Raw genomic sequence first — 10,566 nt, 5'->3', positions numbered from 1 at the left:
CAGTCCATTGGGGTGACCATAGGGAATGGGCCCTTACTTTCCTAAAATAAGAGGAAAATCAAGAAAACAATGCTTTGACTGGTTTCCAGCAGGGCACTCTCCACAGTAGTACTTAATACTGCTCCTGAGTTCTCTCAGGTACAGGAGACTGCTTCTTGTCTTTTTTCCAAATGAAGGAAATAAATATGAAGAGCTGGATTACCTTTATTCCAAATTACTTTATTCTCAAATAGAGAATATGGGTCAGAGATCAGAAAAATACAAAAGATACACCATGAAAGTTCTCTTCTGCTCCTATGCACCTTATTTCTCTCACCCCAACTAATTACTTTTATTAATTTCTGGTGCATCTTCCCAGTTTCTTATGCAAATACAAGCAGTATGACTACATATTCTTATTTTCTCCTTTCTTAGGCAAAAGCCAACATACTATACATACTGTTTTGCATCATGTTTTTTACACTTACTAATTAGTGTGTCTTGGAGACCTTTTCAAAATCAGTTATCAGACTTAGAGAGTTTCTTCAACCATTTTTACAGCTGCATAATATTCCACCATATAGCTACATCAAAATTTATTTAACCAGTCCCGTGTTGATTGACACGGGCTGTTTCCCGTCTTCTGCCATCACGTATAGTGCTATAATGAATAGCCACGTACAGTTTGTACTGTGCAGGTATATTTGTAGGACAAATTCCCAAAAATGCAATTGTGAGTCAAAGAGGAAATATATTGGTGATTTTGACAGATATTCCCAAACTGCCCTCCATGGGAGTTATACCAACATGCTTAATAGGAGAGCTTGCCTGTTTCCCACTGCCTCATCAAGATTATATTGCAAAACTTGTGGATTCTTGCCAAATTGATTGGTGAAAATGGTAGTTAGAAAGAATCTTATTTTATATGACTCTTACTACAAGTGAGGTTGAGCATATTTTCATGTTAAAGGGCCATTTATATTTCCTTTTCTATAAACTTTACATAATCACAAAATTGTGTTAATGCGTTTTTTTCTTTTTCTTTTTTTTTTTTGAGGAAGATTAGCCCTGAGCTAACTACTGCCAGTCCTCCTGTTTTTGCTGAGGAAGCCTGACCCTGAGCTAACATCCGTGCCCATCTTTCTCTACTTTATGTGTGGGACGCCTACCACAGCATTGCGTGCCAAGCCGTGCCATGTCCTCACCCGGGATCCGAACCAGTGAACCCCAGGCCGCTGAGATGCGGAACGTGTGAACCTAACCTCTCCGCCACCGGGCCAGCCCCTAATGCGTTTTTTTCATAATCTTTGTCCATTTATCTAATGAGTTTTGTGTGATTTCATCAATTTTTAATCTGTAATATGAGTTTCAAATATTTTTGACATTTGTCTCCTATTTTTGACTTTCAGGGCTTTTTTTTCCAAATTTTTTTCAATTTATTTGAACTAAAAAAACCCTAAAAGACAGTTCACGCATTTCTCCCACCCCAACGCCCCACCTCTGGCAACCACCAATCTGTTCTCTGTATCTATAAGCTTGTTTTGGGGTTTTTTTTTTTTTTTAAGATTCCCCATATAAGAGAGAGCATATTGTATTTGTCTTTGTCTGACCTATTTCACTTAACATAATGCCCTCGAGGTCCATCTGTATTGTTGCAAATGGCAAGATTTCATTCTTTTTATGGCTGAATAATATTCCATTGTGTATATATACAACATCTTCTTTATCCATTCATCCATCAATGGATGCTTAGGTTCCATAAAGGTTTTCATATTGTAAATGCTGCAATGAACATGGGGATGCAAATGTCTTTTTGAGTTAGTTTTTATTTTCTTCAGATAAATACCCAGAAGTGGATATATGCTGGATCATATGGTACTTCTACTTTAATTTTTTTAGGAACCTCAATACTATTTTCCATAGTGGCTGCACCAATTTACATTCCCACCAACAATGCGAGAGGGTTCACTTTTCTCCACATCCTCGCCAAGCCTTGTTACTTCTTGTCTTTGTGAGAACACCCACTCAAACAGGTGTGAGATGTTATCTCGTTGTGGTGTTGATTTGCATTTCCCTGACAATTAACGATGTTGAGCATCTTTTCAAGTACGTTTTCAGATACCTGTATGTATTCTTTGGAAAAATATCTATTCAGATCTTCTGCCCATTTTGAATTGGATTGTTTGGGTGTTTTTGCTCTTGAGTTGTATGAGTTCTTTATATATGTTGGATATTAGCCCCTTATCAGATACATAACTTGCAAATATTTTCTCCCATTCAATAGGTTGCCTTTTCATTTTGTTGATGGTTTCCTTTGCTGTGCAGAGCCTTTTAGTTTGATGTAGTCCCACTTGTTTATTTTTGCTTTTGTTGCTTTTACTTTTGGTGTCAGATTCAAAAAATCATCGCCAAGACCGATGTCAAGGAGGTTACTGCCTATGTTTTCTTCTAGGAGTTTTAAGGTTTCAGGTCTTACATTCAAGTCTTTAATCCATTTTGAGTTAATTTTTGTGTATGGTGTAAGGTTGTGGTCAAGTTTCATTCTTTTACATGTGGCTGTCCAGTTTTCCCAACAACATTTGTTGTATGTTCTTGGCTTCTTTGTTGTAAATTAATTGACCATATATGTGTGGGTTTATTTCCAGAGTTTCTATTCTGTTTCATTGATCTTTGTGTCTGTTTTTATGCCAATACTATATTGTTTTAATTACTATAGCTTTGTAATATAGTTTGAAATCAGGGAGCATGATGCCTCCAGCTTTGTTCTTCTGTCTCAAGATTGCTTTGGCTATTTGGGGTCTTTTGTGGTTCCATATAAGCTTTAGGATTGTTTGTTCTATTTCTGTGAAAAATGCCATTGGAATTTTGATAGAGATTGCATTGAATCTGTATACTGTTTTGGGTAGTATGGACATTTTAACAAGATTAATTCTTCCAATCCATTAACATGGAATGTATGTCCATTTATTTGTGTCTTCTTCAATTTTTTTCATTAATGTCTTATAGTTTCACATATACAGGTCTTTCACCTCCTTGGTTAAATTTGTTGCTAAGTATTCTATTATTTTTGATGCAGTCGTAAATGGGATTTTTAAAAATTTCTCTTTCTGATATTTTGTTATTAGTGTATAGAAACACAAGTGATTTTTGAGTACTGATTTTGTATCCTGCAATGTTACTGAATTTGTTTATTAGTTCTAACAGTTTTTTGATGGATTCTTTAGGGTTTTCTATATAAAATATCATGTCATCTAAAAATAGCGACAGTTTTACTTCTTCCTTTCCAATTTGGATGCCTTTTCTTTCTTTTTCTTGCTTAACTGCTCTAGCTAGGACTTCCAATACTATGTTGAATAACAGTGGCAAGAGGGGCCAGCCCCATGGCTGAGTGGTTAAGTTCGTGCGCTCCACTTCGGTGGCCCAGGGTTTCACCAGTTTGGATCCTGGGCGCCGACATGGCACCACTCATCAGGCCATGCTGAGGCAGCATCCCACATGCGACAACTAAAAGGACCCACAACTAAAAATACACAACTATGTACTGGGGTGGGCTTTGGGAGAAAAAGGAAAAAAAAAAAGAGTGGCAAGAGTGGGGATCATTGTCTTGTTCTTGATCTTAGAGGAAAAGCTTCAGTTTTTCACCATTGAGTATGATGTTAGCTATGGGCTTGTCATATATGGCTTTTATTATGTTGAGGTATGTCCCCTCTATACCCACTTCCTTGAGAGTTTTTGTCAAAAATGAATGTTGAATTTTGTCAAATGCATTTTCTGTATCTACTGAGATGATCATATGATTTTTATCCTTCATTTTGTTAATGTGGTGTATCACATTGACTGATTTGCAGATGTTGAACCATCCTTGCATCCCTGGAATAAATCCCACTTGATTGTGGTCCTTTTGATGTATTGTTGGATTTGGTTTGCTAATATTTTTTTTGAGGATTTTTGCATCTATGCTCATCAGGGATATTGGCCTGTAATTTTCTTTTCTTGTGGCATCCTTGTCTGGGTTTGATATCAGGGTAATGCTGGCATCATAAAATGAGTTTGGAAGAGTTTCCCCTTCTTCTATTTTTTGGAAGTTTGAGGATACGTATTAAATCTTCTTTGAATTCACCAGGGAAGCCATCTGGTCCTGGACTTTTGTTTGTTGGGAGGTTTTTGATTACTGATTCAATCTCCTTACTAGTAATCTGTCTGTTCAGATTTTCTGTTTCATCATGATTCAGTCTTGGTAGGTTGTATGTTTCTAGGAGTTTATCCATTTCTTCTAAGTTGTCCAATTTGTTGGCAGATAATTGTTCACAGTAGTCTCTTATGATATTTTGTATTTCTGTGTTATCAGCTGTAATGTCTCTTCTTTCATTTCTGACTCTATTTATTTGAGTTCTCTTTCTCCCGTTTTCTGAATGAATCTAGCTAAAGGTTTGTCAATTTTGATTTCAAAGAATCGACTCTTAGTTTCATTGATCTTTTATATTGTCTTTTTAGTGTCTGTTTCCTTTATTTCTGCTCTACTCTTCGTTATTTCCCTCCTCCTACTAACTTCGGGCTTCATTTGTTCTTTTTATAGTTCCTAAAGTATAAAGTTAGGTTGCTTATTTGAGACTTTTCTTGTTTCTTGAGGTAGGCATTTATTGTTATGTACTTTCCTCTTGGAACTGCCTTTGCTGCATCTCATTTATAAATTTTGGTATGTTACATTTCCATTTTTATTTGTCTCAAGATTTTTTATTTCTCGTTTGATTTCTTCTTTGACCCATTGGTTATTCAGTGGCATATTCTTCAGTCTCCACATATTTGTGAATTTTCCAGTTTTATTCACGTAATTAATTTTTAGTTTTATAGCATTGTGGTCAGAAAAGATGCCTGATGTGATTTCAATCCTATTAAATTTATTAAGACTTGCCTACAAGAGACTCACTTAGATGTAAGGACACACACAGACTGAAAGTGAAAGGATGGAAAAAGATATTCCATGCAAATCGAAACCAAAACAGAACTGGAGTAGCTATATTTATATCAGACAAATTAACTTTAAAAGAAAGACTGTGATAAGAGACAAAGAAGGGTGTTACATGACAATAAAGGGGTCAATCCAAAAGAGAATGAAACATTTGTAAATATTATTCACCCAACATAGGAGCACCCAAATATATAAAGCAATTATTAACAGACCTAAAGGGAGAAATAGACAACAATACAATAATAGCAGGGGACTTGAATACTCTACTTACATCAATGGATAGATCACCCAGACAGAAAACCAGCAAGGAAATATTGGCCTCAAATGACACATCAGACCAGATGGACTTAACGGATATTTATAGAACATTCCATCCAAAAGCAACAGAATACACATTCTTCTCAAGTGCACATGGAACATTTTCCAAGATAGATCATATGTTAGGTAAGGATTTTTATATGTAGTAAATTTGATTAATCTTTTCGTTTAAAGTCTATGGATTTTGAGGCTTAGTTAGAAACCTTACCCAATCCACAGTTATGAGGGAATTCATCCACGTGTTCTTCTAGTTCTTTCATAGGTTTGATTTTTTATGTTTAAATCTTTGGTCCATTTGGAGTTTATTTTGATATATGATGTAAAGTATAGATCCAACTTTATTTTTTGGAGATAGGTACCCAGTTGTTGCAACACCATTTATTAAAAAGACCAACTGACTTGAGATGCCACTTTTTATGTATGCTAAATTCTTTATGTATTTGGGTCCATTTTTGGATTTTCTCTTCTATTGGTCTATTTGTGTGCTGGTACTATATTGTTTTAATTATTGAAACTTTATATATAGTATGTTTTGATGTTCTGACAAATATTGCTATGAAATAAATCACCCCAAAACTTAATCACTTAAAACAACAATTGTTTTATCATCTTCCACAGACTCTATAAATCAGGAACTCCGGGAAGTCTTGGCTGGGTGGTTCCAGCTCATTCTTTGTTGTCAGATAGTAACCAGAACTGGAACAGTGTCAGAGGGGAGGAGCTGGAGCAAGCAGGGGCTGGCCGGGCATCTCTTTCTCAAGGTGTGGGCTCTCTGCATGGGCTAGTTTGAGCTTCCTCACAGGATGGCGGCTTCAGAGAAGTCACACTGTCTACATGGCAGCTCAGAGTCACTGTGCAAGTGCTTCCAAGAACAAACTAGAAGCTGCCTCACTCTTCCGGTGCAGTATCGTGTTCTCTGCTGTGGTTTGAATACAAGCGAGTCAATCTCATCCAAATCTAAGAAGAGGATACATGATCCCACCTCTCAGGGAGACAAATGTCAAGATCACTTTGTAAGGAAAACACGTGGAATGGAAGATAATCTTGTGGCCAATTTGGGAAAATATCATCTGCCACATTTTACTTTCTGATACACCCTTCATTGAGCTTCTATTTCAGAGTTTTCCTGGCTATTCACACCAGGAGAAAACTTTTTTTTTTCCAAGTAGTCTTTTGCGAAATCTAATATTTGAGATGAATTTGCTGATAATCATGTGTTAACCTTTTATCATTTTCATAAAGTACACTTAGTCCTAATTATGGATAAGCTCTCACTATTGGATGTGATTCATTTCTGAAAATATGCTTTTAAAAAATCAAACAATAGGGGCTGGCCCCGTGGCCGAGTGGTTAAGTTCGTGCGCTCTGCTGCAGGCGGCCCAGTGTTTCGTTGGTTCGAATCCTGGGCACGGACATGGCACTGCTCATCAGACCACACTGAGGCAGCATCCCACATGCCACGACTAGAAGGACCCACAACGAAGAATATACAACTATGTACTGGGGGGCTTTGGGGAGAAAAAGGAAAAAAAATCAAACAATAGGAATGAATGTTATGTGTGTCTGGTGGGAGAAAGGGGTGGTTCTCAGATAAAAAGCACGGCCCCTGACCCATGTGGTAATGGATTAGAGTTGGAGACATCCTTATGAATGCATGTTTAGCTTAATATAAACACAAATTATTAAATATGGAAATATTTATAGATATGTGTATCTACACAAGCTAGGAGGTGCACATACATTTCCTTGCTCTGCCAGCTGAGAAGGCCTGGAAGGAATGACACCCCAGTAGCAACGAGCACACCTGGCACCAGGATTTTATTTCTAATGTCATTCTCAAATAAAAGAAATCAGGGCTCCTCCAAGAGATGGCAGATTCTGGGACTGGAACAGGAAATAAACAAGATGAGCCTGGAGCATCTTGTTGGTGCCAGGAAGTAAGGAAGTGCTAACGAACAAACAAACAAACAAAAAACCCCACAGTGGCAGGAGTCTGTCAAAGAAACACAGGAGCCAACTGAAAGAGCTCCTAACGGCCAAAGCTAGAGCCACGTGAGCAACAAAATAAAGCAGCATTGGAACGTAACCCAAAGTGTGAAATAAACGTCCACAAGTCCACAGTGATATAAATAAATGATAGACTAGATACATAAGTGGAGCAGAAGAGAGACAAATCTCCCTTTCAGAAGAATTCTGAATAATTTATGTAGATAAATTTTCAAGAAGGGGGAGCATAAATCCCCACTGCTTAAGTGCAGGCTGCGTATATTGACTTCAAAGAGGACGTTATGGAAAGGAAGGAGAAAAATTGCAACTTTACAGGGGAGAAACCTGGCAGACACTCCCTCAGCTGGGAGATGAAGATGAATATCAAGAGTGATAAACATGTTGCTAGTATCTCCCCTCGATATGAGGTGAGGAAACGGCACTTAACTCTGTGGTCTTCCTCCCCAAAACCCACAGCCTCAACCTAATCATGAAAAAAACATCAAATTCCAATAGAGGGGCATGCTACAAAATACTTGACCAGTACTCCTCAAAACTGTCAAGGTCATCAAAAATGAGGAAAGTCTGAGAAACTGTCATGCCAAGAAGAGCCTAAGGAGACACGCCAACTAAACGTAATGTGGTGTTGAGGATGGGATGTTGGGACAGAAGAAAGACATAGGGAAAAACTGAGGAAATCTAAATAAACCATGGACTTTAGTTAATAATGTATCAATGTATCAATACCAGTTCATCACTTACCGCAAATCTATCATACTAACATAAGAAGTTAATAATAGGGGCCGGCCCCATGGCCAAGTGGTTAAGTTCACGCGCTCCGCTGCGGCGGCCCAGGGTTCCGATCCTGGGCGCGGACATGGCACCACTCGTCAGGCCATGTAGAGGCGGCGTCCCACATCCCACAGCTAGATAAAGCAGAAAAAAAAAGAAAAAAAAAGATTGGCAACAGTTGTTAGCCCAGGTGCCGATCTTTAAAAAAAAAAAAAAGAAGTTAATAATAGAGGAAGCAGGGTGGGGTACATGGGAACTCTCTATACTATCTTCTCAATTTTTCAGCACATCTACAATTATTGTAAAATATAAAATCTATTTAATTAAAAAAAAAAACTTCCCCCTCCAGCTCAAGAGAACAAGATTCACAGGAACCTGTGGGCTGTGGCTGAAGGTGGTACCAGCCATTGCCCCATTGCCCTGGGAGTGAGGAAGCCCAGCCAGGCACCACCAGCCCCATCCCTGACTTCTCTACAGGGTCAGAGTGAAAGGTCAGGCAATCCCTTGATTTAAACCTAGGATGAGGGAGAGGGCTATTTTTCCCAGGACCACTAACATCTAAAGTACAAACTAAGTGGGGCCTTGGCCAGCCAGCCCTCATCCCTAAGAGTAAGCTCCCGGGTCGGCCTCCTGCCCACTACCCAGCATGGGCTGCTGCTCCCTACTCCCCCTACTTCCTCCCCCTCTCCCTCCCCCACCTCCATTCACAGAAAAGCATGATAGAGGCCAGATGGAAGATGGGGCATGGGGGACGGTCCAACATGGAAAAAAGCAGTCCAAGCCCCAAATAAGCAAATACAGCAGGTCTCCTGTTGTCTAGGGTCCTCTGAGCACCTTGGGGTCAAGTGGGACACACACTGGTCGTACCTGGCAAAGAAGGCCAGCACCGCCACCCTAACCCATCATTTTAGAGGTCTGTCCTTCCCATCACCACCCCAAGAAAGCTTGGAATCACTCTGTAGGAAAGACAGAATTCCATTCTGAGATAGTTTAAAAGTCTTGTTACAGACAACACACAGATGGTACATGAGTCAGGAAGGCCTGTGTTGGACATGCCAAGGGCAGAGTCTTTATCTGCCTGTGTCTGTGTAGACACAGTGTATTCTGAATGGTGGGAAGAAAGGAACATATCCTCATGGGTGACCTTTCAAAGCCCTGTTTGACTTCCCCATCTCCTGTGGCCTTCATTTCCTTGCCACTCCCACAGCCACACCACAGACTGTCATAACCCAAAAATACTCTCTCAAAACAAATTCAGACCTTGACTCTGACTTCAGCCATCCATCTCCCCAACCCTGTTTGTCTGTTACCTCATTAGACTAGAGTTCTTCCAAATGTGGTTGATGGCCCAGGACTAGTCTGAGAGCTGTTACAAAGAGAGGAGGGCGTAAACTGAGAATAAGCATTCAGAAGCTTTCATAGCAATTTGCAACATCCAAGTGCCTGATCAGTGAACTCACAGACCAGAGAAGTGTTAAAGAATTCACACGAGCACACAGGAGGGGCTTGGAAAACACATTTGCATGCAGATGTGGATCCCTGGGAAGCTGTAGGCCTGTCCCCACCTTGGTTTCATTAACCTGCTCCTAGAGAAGGATTATGCAATGGTCTGAATGTCTGTGTCCCCCCAGAATTTATATGTTGAAATCCTAATGCCCAGTGTCATGGTGTTAGGAGGTAGGGCCTTTGGGAGGTGATTAGGTCATGTGATGAGATTAACACCTTCATAAAAGAGGCCTTTGCCCCTTCCACCTGTGAGGACCTGCAACCTGGAAGAGGTCTGGCACCGCTGACCATGCTGGCACCCTGATCTTGGACTTCTAGCCTCCAGAACTGTGAGAAATAAATGTTTGTTGCTTATAAGGCATCCAGACTATAGTACTTTGTTATCGCAACCCAAATGGACCAAGACAGACAACGTGTCCAAAAGCAGCAGGCCCAAATCTACAGGTTGGCTATGAAAAATACACGACAATTTTCAGCATCACTCAAAACAGGTCACACCATTGAGCAAACACAGACACGTTTAGCTCCACAGCCCACAGTGGAGCATGAGGCTGCCCTGCTGGGACTCGGGCAGCCTAACAACACAAGTCCTCTTTCCACTTATGGGCAAATGACAACTAACTTCATTACCTTCCCTTTTTATGTCCAACTACAGGCTATTTACTAATAACATTCTAAATCAAGGTCACTAAAACTTGGCATTTGGAAACTAAAGTTGGCATGTAGGGTTTACAAAAAAAGTCTACTTCCGTGTTCCACTAGGAAACCTGGCTGCCCTGAAACCCCTGGCAACCGGCAAAACTCCTGTACATGCCCACGTGCCAACAGCTGGAATTCCACTATGTGAAGGAAGGCGGCTTTGTCAGCAGTGAATTAGCCTCACGTGGAGCCGGGTGTAATGCTATCCTTGCCAGGGCTTTTCTAAATAAATTAGTTTCGCTCTGTCATTATCAGTTTAGTTTGTTTTGGGTTTGAGAGTTAACCTTACCATGTGTACAACTGCATATTTGTATTAA

The 10,566-nt window shown here is 39.8% G+C and overlaps 1 long non-coding RNA gene across 3 annotated transcripts in view; it reads right to left on the bottom strand.

Annotated features, from left to right (window-relative positions):
* Positions 1-4,857: 4,857 nt before the first annotated feature.
* Positions 4,858-10,566, bottom strand: part of LOC111771169 (uncharacterized) — a 49,891-nt gene continuing 44,182 nt past the window's right edge. For all 3 annotated transcript variants that reach the window (XR_011436399.1, XR_011436400.1, XR_002804846.2), the window contains 3 exons: positions 9,355-9,410; positions 8,015-8,178; positions 4,858-6,185 (listed from right to left, as the gene is read on the bottom strand). This is a non-coding gene — a long non-coding RNA (uncharacterized lncRNA). The remainder of the gene's footprint in view (positions 6,186-8,014; positions 8,179-9,354; positions 9,411-10,566) is intronic.

The sequence above is a fragment of the Equus caballus genome, chromosome 2 (assembly GCF_041296265.1).
Source record: "Equus caballus isolate H_3958 breed thoroughbred chromosome 2, TB-T2T, whole genome shotgun sequence".
Lineage (NCBI taxonomy): Eukaryota > Metazoa > Chordata > Mammalia > Perissodactyla > Equidae > Equus > Equus caballus.
This window is presented reverse-complemented; position numbering and strand designations above follow the sequence as displayed.